The sequence below is a fragment of the Acromyrmex echinatior genome, chromosome 13, assembly GCF_024713525.1.
Source record: "Acromyrmex echinatior isolate Ae372 chromosome 13, ASM2471352v2, whole genome shotgun sequence".
Taxonomy (NCBI): Eukaryota; Metazoa; Arthropoda; class Insecta; order Hymenoptera; family Formicidae; genus Acromyrmex; species Acromyrmex echinatior.
In genome coordinates, this window is record NC_141864.1 from 797,245 (window position 1) to 810,682 (window position 13,438).

General features: G+C 33.9%; 1 long non-coding RNA gene across 1 annotated transcript; it reads right to left on the minus strand.

Moving 5' to 3' along the window:
• Nucleotides 1-1,135: 1,135 nt before the first annotated feature.
• On the minus strand, nucleotides 1,136-10,265 carry LOC147907463 (uncharacterized). Its single transcript, XR_015547202.1, has 2 exons — nucleotides 10,036-10,265; nucleotides 1,136-5,734 (listed from the first exon to the last, which is right to left on the minus strand). It is a non-coding gene; the product is annotated as an uncharacterized LOC147907463 (long non-coding RNA).
• Between the last annotated feature and the right edge of the window lie 3,173 nt (nucleotides 10,266-13,438).

Sequence of the window (13,438 nt, forward strand, 5' to 3'; positions counted from 1 at the left end):
TATAAAATACATATATACATGGTGTCTCTTAAGATGGGTCGGGGCCACATTGGAAGCGGAGAATGGATCAAAGGGAACAAAAAATTCTTATACTATTTTGAGATACTCGCTGTAGTTTTTGAATTAGAAAAGAAAATGTTTAAGTTAATATGCGGTTAAGTCGCGCCCCGCGAATTCGTAGGACGATTCACATTCGAGCGGCGACGAAGCGCTTTTTTTCTCTCCCTGCGCTCCGCCGCCGCCGCCGCTCGAGTGTGGGCCGTTCTACAGGCCGTCCTAATTTCCGCGGCGCGGCTTAACCGCATATTGGCTTAGATGGTTCTTTTTCTAATTCGAAAACTATAGCGAGTATGAAGATGGAATCTTTATCTAATCTGGATATTACTAATACTATATTCGATGTGGACATGTTAAGAATTGCGCGTTACAATGTATTGAAAATATGTAACTGGTGATTGCAAAAGAATTTTTTAAATAAAAATACTTTAACGTATTTATTATGTATTTCTTTTCCTTTGTAATATTAGGTATAGTGAAAAGAAATCCATTATTTTTCCAATAGATGGCCTTAGTAATCTATAACGCATAAACAAGATACAGATTACTAAAGCCATCTATTGGAAAAATAATGGATTTCTTTTTACTACACCAAATATATGCATGAACGTACGTATTTTAAACGTATGTATAAACGTATGTATGAACGTACGTACGTATAAATGTATATATTGGGTCATTTAAAAAATATCCGCGGTTTTTTGTTCAATTTTTGAATGAAATTTTTCTTTATTGAAAATCAATTTTAATCAATTATATATTGGCCATTATTATCTATAACCTTTTGCCATTTTTCGGGTAATTTCATAATTCCATCCGTGTAGAACTTTTGTGGTTTATCGGCGAAAAACTTTTTCAAGTGATTTTCGGCTCTTTTGTCGGCCAATGTTTTTCCATCAAGAGAGTTCTGCAGAGATCGAAACAAATGGTAGTCAGACGGTGCAAAGTCCGGGCTATACGGTGGATGCATCAAAACTTCCCAACCAAGCTCCCTCAATTTTTGGCGCGTCATCAAAGATGTGTGTAGTCTGGCGTTGTCATGATGAAAGACATCACCTTTTCTGTTAATCAAAATTCGTTTTTCCTTAATCGCTTCCTGTAATCTATCCAGTTGTGAACAGTAGAGCTCTGAATTAATCGTTAGGCCACGTGGTAACACCTCATAATGGACGACTCCCTTCCAATCCCACCATACACACATCACCTTATTTGCCATCAATCCAGGCTTTGAAGTCGTTTGTGCTGGTTCGCCGCGCTTTCCATGATCTTTTATGAATAATATTCTTGTATTTCACCCATTTTTCATCGCCTATGATGATTTGCTTCAGAAATGGGTCGATTTCGTTGCGTTTTAGTAGTGTTTCGCTGATGGAAATTCGATCAATCAAATTTCTTTGCGTTAATTCATGTGGCACTCAAACATCGAGTTTCTTTGCGTACCCAGCCTTTTTCAAATGATTCTAAATTGTCATATGGTTGATTCTTAATGCATTGGCTACCTCCTGACAGCTCACATGCCGGTTTTGCTTGACCAGTTGCAAAATTTCATCGACTTTTTCAGTGACTGGCCGACCAGAGCGAGGTGGATCTTTGACATCAAAATTTCCAAAACGAAATCGAACAAATCACTCCTGCGTCCTGCGTTCACTTACAGCATCCGCGTCGTAAACTTCACAAATTTGTCTGCATGTTTGTGCTGCGTTTTTGCCTTTTTTGTAGTAAAAAACCATCACCTAGCGTATTTCTTCAGAAATTTCACTCATTTTCAAACCAATATAACTTTTGACACGATTGATGAATCACCAAACTTTGTTTACAAAAAATGTAATCTAAAATGTCATCTTTCAGACGCGCGTTCGTTTGACACAATCGGATTAGTGTTGCCCGATATATGACCATCAATACCATCTAGTGACAAAAAACCGCGGATACTTTTTAAATGATCCAATATGAACGTAAATACATATAAACGTATGCATAAACTTGTGACGAAGAAAATACGTAGAAAAGCGTGATAAAATGTGTCGCGACGTTCGAAATTCTTGGAAAGAGGGAGAAGTCCTGCCTCCTTTTTTCGATTCCAGAAATATTACCATATATGTCACAATTTACGCATGATGCAATCAGTCTTGCAATACCCGCGTACGAACAGTTGAAAAAATGTACTTTGGCAAAGAGAGCAACGCATCATGCGTCGTGAAGAAGGAATATAACATGTAAGTTTCAACGTTTTATACACAAAAGAATCGTTTTTTTTTAACGTTATGTACGTACACAGCATGGCGCATCGTGCAGTTTACTGAACAGTTACGATCTGACGGCTACGGGCTATACATTTTTGGAAATTGGAATCAACGTTGGTCCTCCAAGTTACGTGGAGATCATCGCGGACAACTATCGCTGTCTCTCGAAACGTGGAAGGGCTTCTACGAGCAACGATAGAATATTTACAAGATGCTGCGAAACGAATACAAAGATAATTTTATAAGCGTTGGATCACTAACCGTCAGAGTTTGCATGCTGAACGATGCTACGCTCATACGTCTCGATTCTTCGTCCATGCGTATGATGATGACCGAAACGATGACTGGCTATGCCGTATGTTTGACGGATGTATCGATGTAATTCAAACGATTAGCCCGACTCGTCAATATGATCGATGTCAAATATACGCGATTCTCCAATATCGCGTTCAAAAACGCAATACGCGATATCTTTAATGGACATCAGCTTGTCGATTGCGAGCTATTGGCTTTAGTTTTTAATACGTTCGAAAAAAACGATATAATATGTCAATAAAAATCTTTTTTTATTCATTATATATATTTTCTTTATTTCCCATCAAATCTATCTTGTCATATATCCATTGTAATACAAAAGAATGAATAACAAGTATAAAAATAAATGCGCGCAATTCGGAGGTTAAAATTGATCTTCTCATTTTATACCATTTACTTGGTCACGTGATATTTGTATCATATTACATTGATGATGATGTCACCGCTCGAACATGTTGTAACATGTCCTACCATGTCGAATGTTCGTGAAAAATCTGGTCATGTGACATGTACACTATTTGGCAACGTCGCATTCATATCAAATTGCATTGATGATATCATCATCAAAACATGTCGTGACATGTCAAATGGTTTTGGATGTGAAAAGAAAAAAAAAAGCAAGATAGGAAAAGACGGCAACGCCAAGGATGCCAATTCAGAGATGGTTTATGATGTGGCGTTGCGAGCGTTAATCACGACGCTGCGAGCGCCAGTGGCGGCGCTGCATGCGTCCGTCGCGGCGCTGATACGGTCGTTCTTTCCGTTACTCTCCTCATTCGCTCTCTGGTGTCATGGCGTGCCGCGTGCAGACCTCGTGTAAGTCTCTGCGATAGTCAGTAAGTTAGAACTCGGAAGTTGAGGTTCCGAATTACTTTGTGTATTCCGCGAGACCAATACCGATCACTATTCATGTCTGTGATAATTGTTAGCGTCGTCAGATAAATTCTTAGAGTGTATTTTCATAGTTCTAGTATTGTAACTCCGCGACACGATGCCGGTATCCGAGCCGTCTTACACGCGCAATCACGTCTCTACTTTCTAATCAACATTTGTATTTAGTATTTAATTAGTTAGGCATTAAGTGTGTATTAAAACGCCTCATGGCATAAAACCAGAAGCAGTGGGTAGCGCTCATTCTCAACCTAACGTTTTCCCGCCATACGTCTTTCGCCGTGGTTGGCAACCACCGGCGCCATATTGCGTAGCACGTGATCCAATAGCCACAATGACATCGGGACTAACGCCATCAGTCGGCGGCCTAGCGCGACCGTTAGTCATACAAGCATGAGCCTATGTCCATGTGCGGTTCGGCGCTTTTGCGCTTCGGCCAGCTTCAGCGAACGTTCGGACATGTTAAGAGCAAACGAGACAGTCGGGCGTGCTAATAACAAACGAGACAGCGTTTTACTGGTGCGACTGAAAATGTTTTCTCGGCCGCTCGAGCTCGAGCGTGTGTCGAGAGGCAAGAGGACATTATAAATAACATATAATTTTTAATAAATTGTAGTTACAGTAAACCTTTCCCATTAATCCACAAAACATAAGACATGTCAAACAAAAGTAATTTTATACAAGAATTTGTATTGTGTATTTTCTCGTATTTTATCGTTACAGACTAAAAGTAATGCTGAATGAACAAAAGAAACTGTGAAATTGATATGCATTATATTTTTTAAATATATATTTTTTAATTATAATAATAATTATTATTATAGGAATTATTGATAATGTATCGCCCTTCTCTCCGGCCAGCCTCCGCATTTTCTCCTGTTTTCTGGATTTCGGATCTGTTCCCGCAAAGTTAATATAATTTGTAAATATTTTTTAATATTTACACTTGAAATGAACTATATTCATATAAAAATTGTGTGAATAAAATTATATTTTTATTTAACAATATATTTTATATACAGGGTGGGCCATCTATTGGTACGTTTTTAAAAATGCGATCAAATGAGCATACATTGATATTTTTTATTAATTTTTTTTTTGTTGTGAAGCTAAAAGTATCCGCGTCAAGAATGAAAAACGATTTCGTTCATGTGGCTCCCTCTACTGGCCTTACAGTATGCCATTCGGTCACCCCAATTATTAATGACATTTTGGACTACCTCGGCGCCAATTTCACTCAAAACAGTCGTAATATAATGTCATCCACTAACATCCCTTTCTCACGAACTTTCCTCACCAATTTGCGTATAGCTCCTTCGGTGGGTGCTCTATCACGACCCATATTTCTTTTCAAAATTCGTACAGTTTCGGCGACACAGCACTGACTTTGAAAATAAGTTTTTAAAATTTCAAAACGCTCTTCAAGAGAAAACATGTTGTTTCGTGCCGCGGACGGTATGACTAATAAACTGTCAAAATTTCGGGTCTGTAGCTCGTTCGGTGTTGCCATACGACGAAATTCAAAAACGTACCAATAGATGGCCCACCCTGTAGTTTATATTATCTGTTTTTTGTTGTTAAAAATTAAATTGTTTTTTTACTAAGAGAAATCTCAATTTTTTGTATAAGTATTTAAATGTTTCAAATAATTTATATCAAGTTTCATTATAATCGTCTTTATTCTTGTTGCAATCGTCTTCAGTTATTCTGTAAATCAATAAATAAGTAAATAAGTAAAGCAATTTTGTTTATTTAAAGAGCATCTAATCTCTGCATCGCAATGAAACTTTATATAAATTATTTATATTATTAATCATCTTCAATATATATTTAAAATACTTAAAAATTTATATTTTTTTTTACTATTTCTTAATATTTTCATTAGAGCACATATCAACTTTTTATTAAATTTCTTAGCCACGTAGAAAATCGTCGCTAAATTTTTTCCAATACTTTACTTTCAAATGTAATGTAAAACATGTCTATAATTTGTCAGTTTTTCCAATAATTTTAAAATTGATACAATATCCTAAAAAATTTATCGTATCGGGAATAAAGTCTTCCTGTGCGGCCTCTCTCTCGTAGAGCACGGCCTCTCATGACTTCTTGCTGATCTCTTATATCATGGTTTGTCTCAGGCTGGTAAGGAGATCTTGTGAGGCTTAGTCATTGAGCGTACCATCTATATCGAGCACGTCATCCCTTCCTGCCACTCCTTCCTATAGAAACTGAAAAAAGAAATAATATATGTATATACACGTATATATTTTATATTTATATATATATATATATATATATTAGGGCGGTTCACAAAATTCAAAATATTTTTTTTCAGCCGCCCTCTTGTTCCTTATAGTTAAAAATAGTCATTGAATTTTTTTCAGATTTTTTAAAAAATATGCAGAGGTTGCGCAAGTCGCATTTGTGATGAAAATTAATATTTTTCAGTTGTATATATTTTCTTCTAAAACGAATTTAAACTTATTACAAGTTTCAACAATGTAAAATTATGTCTCAGGAAATTATTATTATTTTAAAATTGTTTCCAAATATAATAAAGCTTTTGTGTGTCTATTATATATGTTGAAAGTGTAATTTATTGTACATCTTCAGATTCAATGAACTGGTAAGTGCATAAAAAAATTTTTTTTTAATGCATGACTTTTTTTACATATTTCTTTACCTAGCAAGTATATGTTTGATTGCTTACTCGGAGAAAATATTATTTATTGTATATATAAAATATTAAAAAATAAAAAAACCGAAAAATTCGATGTTTGTGGATTTGTATTAAGATTATTAAGAGGGTAATTAAATACACTCAAAATCACTTCAATATTGTGTAACGTTTATATTATATGTAATATATAATTTATACATTATTTTGTAACACAATTCTCAAACACAACAGATTTTTTATGGGAATATTTTAGTTTTCAACCTGCAGCAGGTATTGTTTCTTCTTGTTTTGAAAGCACAGAATTAAATGTTTGAATTAACGATATATTTCTCTCCGCTACGTCGTTAACGACTTTTAGTTTTTTAATTTGTTCTCGGGACTTAATGACTTAATAACTCCGTGTCTTTTTCCCACAGACTTGGATCTTTATTTAGAAAATTTAAATTAATATTGTTTGCAATAAAAAGCTCTTTACTTTTTTCTGTAATGAAATCTGATAATTGCATATTGTCGATATTATTTTTATTGATGGTGAAACGTTTTGGAGTTGTTTTTGTTTGCTTTTCTTTTCCAAAGCACTTATCATCTGCTTGTTTTCTTCGATTGATATGCGGGAATCAAATAGCGATCAAATAGTCCAACCAGCGTTTTACTTAAGTACTATAAGTGTCTAGAAAGAATTTTGTACGTCGCTTCAAAAACCGTACGATTTATTGATTTGTATTGCACGATATCTTTTAATAACTCTAAATCATTTAATGGAGTCAAAACTGGCAGGTATACCACTTTTTCAAATATATTTTTACTACAAACATATTGAACTGACTAAGACCAGAAAGTTCACCTGTTTTAACTTTAAATTGATTCCTGAAAAGGTATATTTTTATGCAATAAATTAATTTAGCCATCCACCGTGCTCTATGGTAGGCTTCTGGACTACGAATTTTTATTTTATTTATATTTTCAGCGTTTAAGAATACAAGAGATAACATAAGCAGCTCTTTGTAATCTTCATGAGATTGAAAAAGAAGCAACTGATTTCGAATAAAGTGAATAATATCGTTTCGTATTGGTGCGAGAAAAGTTGAAATTTTGTCATCTTCTAGTACACTTTCATATTTGATTGAGTCAATGGAATCCCAAGATCCTTGAAATCCTTGAAAAATTGTAATATTTGGTCCAAGAAGTATATTAAACGCTGATCCGATTATAAAAGTGCGCACGCGCACTTTATTGAATATATTATGATGATGATAATGTATGTTCTATTGAATATATTGGGTCATTTAAAAAAGTATCCGCGGTTTTTTGTCACTAGATGGTATTGATGGTCATATATCGGGCAACACTAATCCGATTGTGTCAAACGAACGCGCGTCTGAAAGATGACATTTTAGGTTACATTTTTTGTAAACAAAGTTTGATGATTCATCAATCGTGTCAAAAGTTATATTGGTTTGAAAATGAGTGAAATTTCTGAAGAAATACGCTATGTGATGCTTTTTTATTACAAAAAAGGCAAAAACGCAGCACAAATATGCAGACAAATTTGTGAAGTTTACGGCGCGAATGCTGTAATTGAACGCAGGACGTAAGAGTGGTTTGTTCGATTTCTGGAAATTTTGATGTCAAAGATCGACCTCGCTCTGGTCGGCCAGTCACTGAAAAAGTCGATGAAATTTTGCAACTGGTCAAGCAAGACCGGCATGTGAACTATCAGGAGATAGCCAATGCACTAAGAATCAACCATATGACAGTTTGGAATCATTTGAAAAAGGCTGGCTGCGCAAAGAAACTCGATGTTTGGTGTCACATGAATTAACGCAAAGAAATTTGATTGATCGAATTTCTATCAGCGAAACATTACTAAAACGCAACGAAATCGACCCATTTCTGAAACAAATCATCACAGGTGATGAAAAATGGGTGAAATATAAGAATATTATTCGTAAAAGATCATGGAATAAGCGCGGCGAATCACCACAAACGACTTCAAAGCCTGGATTGATGGCAAATAAGATGATGCTGTGTGTATGGTGGGATTGGAAAGGAGTCGTCCATCATGAGGTGTTACCACATGACCTAACGATTAATTCAGAACTCTACTGTTCAGACTGGATAGATTACAGGAAACGATTAAGGAAAAACGATCAGAATTGATTAACAGAAAAGGTGTTGTCTTCCATCATGACAACGCCAGACCACACACATCTTTGATGACGCGCCAAAAATTGAGAGAGCTTGGTTGGGAAGTTTTGATGCATCCACCGTATAGCCCGGACCTTGCACCGTCTGACTACTATTTGTTTCGATCTCTGCAGAACTCTCTTGATGGAAAAACATTGGTCGACAAAAGAGCTGCCGAAAATCACTTGAAAAAGTTTTTCGCCGATAAACAACAAAAGTTCTACATGGATGGAATTATGAAATTACCCGAAAAATGGCAAAAGGTTATAGATAATAATGGCCAATATATACTTGATTAAAATTGATTTTCAATAAAGAAAGATTTCATTCAAAAATTGAACAAAAAACCGCGGATACTTTTTACATGACCCAATATTTATTGAATATATTCTTACATTATTGGTGCAATTTTGTATGTTTTATTGAATATATTATGAGACCTCAATCTTTACAAATTGAAAATTTGAAAATTTCTATTCACTTATCCCGCTGTGTACCATATACGCAATTATTTTCTTTATGAAAAGAACCAAGAAGCACATGTGGCAGGTTTTATGAAGCACGCGTGAATTTTTCCAAAATGAATTTTTCCGTCCTTGAGAAAAAACTGAAAAAATTGACAGAAAAATTGGAAATATTGAGTTTTTTCCTTTAAAACTATAGTCTAATATATATATATATATATATATATATATATATATATATTGTTTGAGATCGGTAATTCGAAAGAAAAGCAAGAATTCTTTCAGTCGACCGATAGTAATTGTCATTGAACGCACGCATAAAGTGAGCTCGTGATTTCATCTCAAGCATGATCTTAATCCTCGTTAAAATCAGCGATTTGGCGTTCTTTGTTCTTTTAAAACAATTCGGTACACGCAAACAGGCACCGGTAACGGACACTCGAAAGTTCTAGAACAATTCAATTCGCGCACGCGAGCGCCGCGCTCCGACGAATACGTCACGCGCTGTCACCAATCCCACGTACGGATTTTTTGTCGCGCATGACTGTTACGTTGAACGTCGTTCGAAAAGAATCCAAAGCGCCAATCAATTTTGTACACCTAATGCCACGTAATAATTACGATTGTGGCAAAATTTTATTGGATTTTTCCCAAGAAGAAAGCCCAGGCCGAAAGCAATAAATGCTTCGATCTCGCCGTCCTCCTTCTTAGAGTCCTTAGAGTCAAAAAAGTTCTCAGAGTTCTTAGAGTCATAGTCTCGCTTCTATATCGCTTCGTAAAACCGCCGTGCTACCCGCTTAGTGAAAACCGCGATAAAACGAATCTTTTCGAGAAGTGCCGAGAAAATCGCCGAGATTTTCCATCGCCACGATTCCAAATACAATTTGGAAAGGGTGACCGCATTCAATATTCTGTTAATCTAATATTTAATTAATTATATTTTCTGACTTTGTAACTGTGCATATTAAAGAAAATTCTTTTGTTAAATTACAAAGAAACGGAGTTCTCTTTACTGTCGCGTATCATATCAACCTTGTGCCGTTCTCTCACTCGAATCTTTCCGCGCGGTGCATTCACGCACAATATATAATATATATATATATATATATATATATATATATATATATATATATATAATATATACATATACTAGATTATAGTTTTAAAGGAAAAAACTCAATATTTCTAATTTTTATACCGCAAGCTTGGTGCTGCTGCGCTTGATGCTGCTGCACTTGCTGCCGCTGCTCTTGCTGTTATTGCTGCTGATTACTTTGCAGCAGTAAATTAATTTGCTGCTGCAAAGTATTTAATTGTTGCTGCATTTGCTGCAGCTGCTGTGGCATCGAGACTCTCTGCAGCTTTTGTGGTTCTACCATTAATAGTATAAATACATATTATACAATAATTAAGAATTATATTATATTAATATTCATAATATAATATGGCTCGAGTAATAAAATAAAAAAAAGTATGTTGAGAACGGCTACGAGCCAAAATAAAAAATTTAATATATGAGTTAAAGCAAGCGAATTTGAAAAGGTTCTCTAAATTTCAATGTTCATTTTAATGTAATCTACTTATTTGTATCTTTGCTTTAACACTTTTTATTTAATTGTATTAATATTATCAATATTATAAGATTATGCATTCATCTATAAAGATTATGCGTTTCGCGAGTTTCCTCCGTGTCCAGATCCATTCTTGGAATGCCAACGTTTCATGAACTTTGCAGTCCTTCACTTCATCAGGACGAGGAGCAGCCTGATACTGAGCTGTTCCTCCAGATCGTTCCTTTTTATATTACGCTACTTGTTGGAATGATGAAGGGAAAAGAAGAGAATTGTGGGGAGGGGGGAGGAAATCGGTCAGTCAATAACCGGGAAAATGGTTTTCCATATTTTATTTATATTGTAGTCATTACCTTTATTTAGATTGTTAGAGTGTTTTTGTATCTCTATGGCTTCTCTATATTTTCTTGAAAAGTATGATGTAATGTTGGCAATTGTTTTGTCAAATAGTATTTGATGTCCTATTTCGATGTTGTGTTCTGATTGCCTAACATTAGGTAATGTTGGTGTTCCTTTATCCGTAGGTTGATTCCATTCTTCCAGTTTCTCCAATGTCCCACACTTGATGGCCTAAGATACTGTCAGCTTTCTTAAAGACAAGAATATCTAGGAAGGAGAGTTTTCCTGGATGAGAATGGATCTTATCCATTCCTATTTTAAATTAATACTATTCTTCTGTGTTTTTCAATGTTATCTCAAACATAATTCTTTTAAAAAGTTTATAGGTTCAGAGTGAAGAATTTTTATATTTTACTAATCGAACATATTGAAAATTACGGATATATTCAAATCAAGATACATATCTTTACATAATATTAATAATAATACAGTATTATCACATAAATTTTATTATCATACTGGACAATCACGCGTAATGATATCATAAAAATAAAGACCTGAATTTTGCATCATGATTGATTTAATATCGATATTTTTATTAATACCGAAAATATAGAAATAAACAATACCGATATCAATTCTATTGAAATAATATCGATAAAAAATGTTAATTTGGTACGCCATTCTATATCATTTTGCCACGTTATATTAATCATACGTATTGTGAAAAACATAAAGATGAATACCTTATAACAAATTTTTCTTCAATGAAAACACCAGATAATGAGAAATATAACGATAACAAGCAAATGTATGCACTTTTATATTAATATAAAATATTATAGCAAATTAACCGAAATATTATAGCAATTATAGCAAAATAACAGAAACCTACTGTATGTCATACTAAAAGTGACAACAAAACATTAACTACCGGTATTAAATCATTATTAAAATTATTTCTGTATTCAATCTCTGCTAGTTAAATAACAATAAATTGTTTATAACAAATCTGTCATTTTCTCGTCGCTGAAAATATTGCTCTTCAGCGAAAACCTTCTGCAGAATTGAGGACAGTTGACTGATACATGTACACTGACATAATTGGAAAAAAGCGCGCATTCCTCTTACCGCTTATGCATGTTTTTTTTCTTAGAATGCGTGCGCCTCTATCCGTCCACGTGTATTGAAATGAGCATCGACGTTTGTTTTTTCGGAAACGCTGCGCTACACTATTCATACTGCATACTCGTTCCTGTGTATTCGTTCCTGTGTATCCGTTCCTGTGTATCCGTTCCTGTATTGATCTCAAGCTTACAAATTCCCAGTGTACATAGTAAGTGCAATTTTAACATAGATGCATGCACGCACGCATGCATGCACGCACGCACGCTAGCAGCGCTAAGTGTTTTTACATGAAAAATTTTTCTATTGAAATTACATTTTTTCGTTTTATACGATTAACTTTTTAATTTTTTTGTGATAATACTTAATTTGAGCAAGGTAACGCAATTTTGTAATAATGTTTTGTATAATATTTTGAAGGAGAATTAAATAACCACTTTAGTTGGAAGAGAAAATGTCTTTGAATGAATTAATATAATAATTTAATTTAAGAGAAATTTAAATCATTTGGATTGGAATAGGAAGATTCTCCAATATGATATATGTATACATACGTTTCATTTCATAAAAATTAAAGATAGTACGATTTGGATTAAGTAAATAATAATAAAGATGGTATCTCTTGGGTTTTACTTTTGATTTTGATAGTAGAATTTAATTTGGCGCCACAGTTGTTGATATCAATTATTTTATACAAATGATACATATCATTAGATTAATATTCATTATTTATTTAATTTGGCATGGTATAAAGAAATGGGATTCAACTTTGCGCTAGTTCTTGATATCAAATCTTTTAACGGAATGGTACATATCATTAAAGTTAATATTATTTATACAATTTGATATCCGAATTACATGGAATTTAACTTGGCGCCAAGTTTGTTGATATGAAATCTTTTATAGAAATGATATATATCATTAGAGTTAAATAAATAACAAGAGAAAATACCATTTGTGTTTTACTTTTTAATTTGATAGAACTTAACTTGATTAGTTAAAATTATAGCATCTGGGTTTTAATTTTTCATTAGATATTATTTTTTTCGAAGAATAATTTTTAACAGAGAATTAGAGTTGCCATTATTTAGAGAAGTTGAATTAAGAAGATCTTCAATAAGAATATCTTTGAAGAAAAATTAAAATTGCTTTAATTGGGTTGGATACTAATAATAGTATTATATACAAAGAGCCGGTTTTATCAACTCGATTAAGCCGGTGATTAACTGTCAACCATAAGTGATCAATTCTATTAAACAGCAAATACAAACACTATTAGTCAGTTCCACGGCCAATTAAATGATTGTTAGTGAAACCAGCCCAAATGATTCTTCACGAAAAGCACGCATGCTTAGCGCTTATTTTACCTTTTTTTAAAAAAGTAAATTTGTACAATAATAAGGAATAATACCATTTGTGTTTTTTAAATTTTACTCTATATCAGAATAAAATTTAATTTTTCTTGCCTCATTCCCCGCCGGATGATATAGTCATATTCTGCAGTACCAGTAATGCATATTCCTGTCCATAGGCAGATAGGCAATCCGACTTACTGACTATATTATA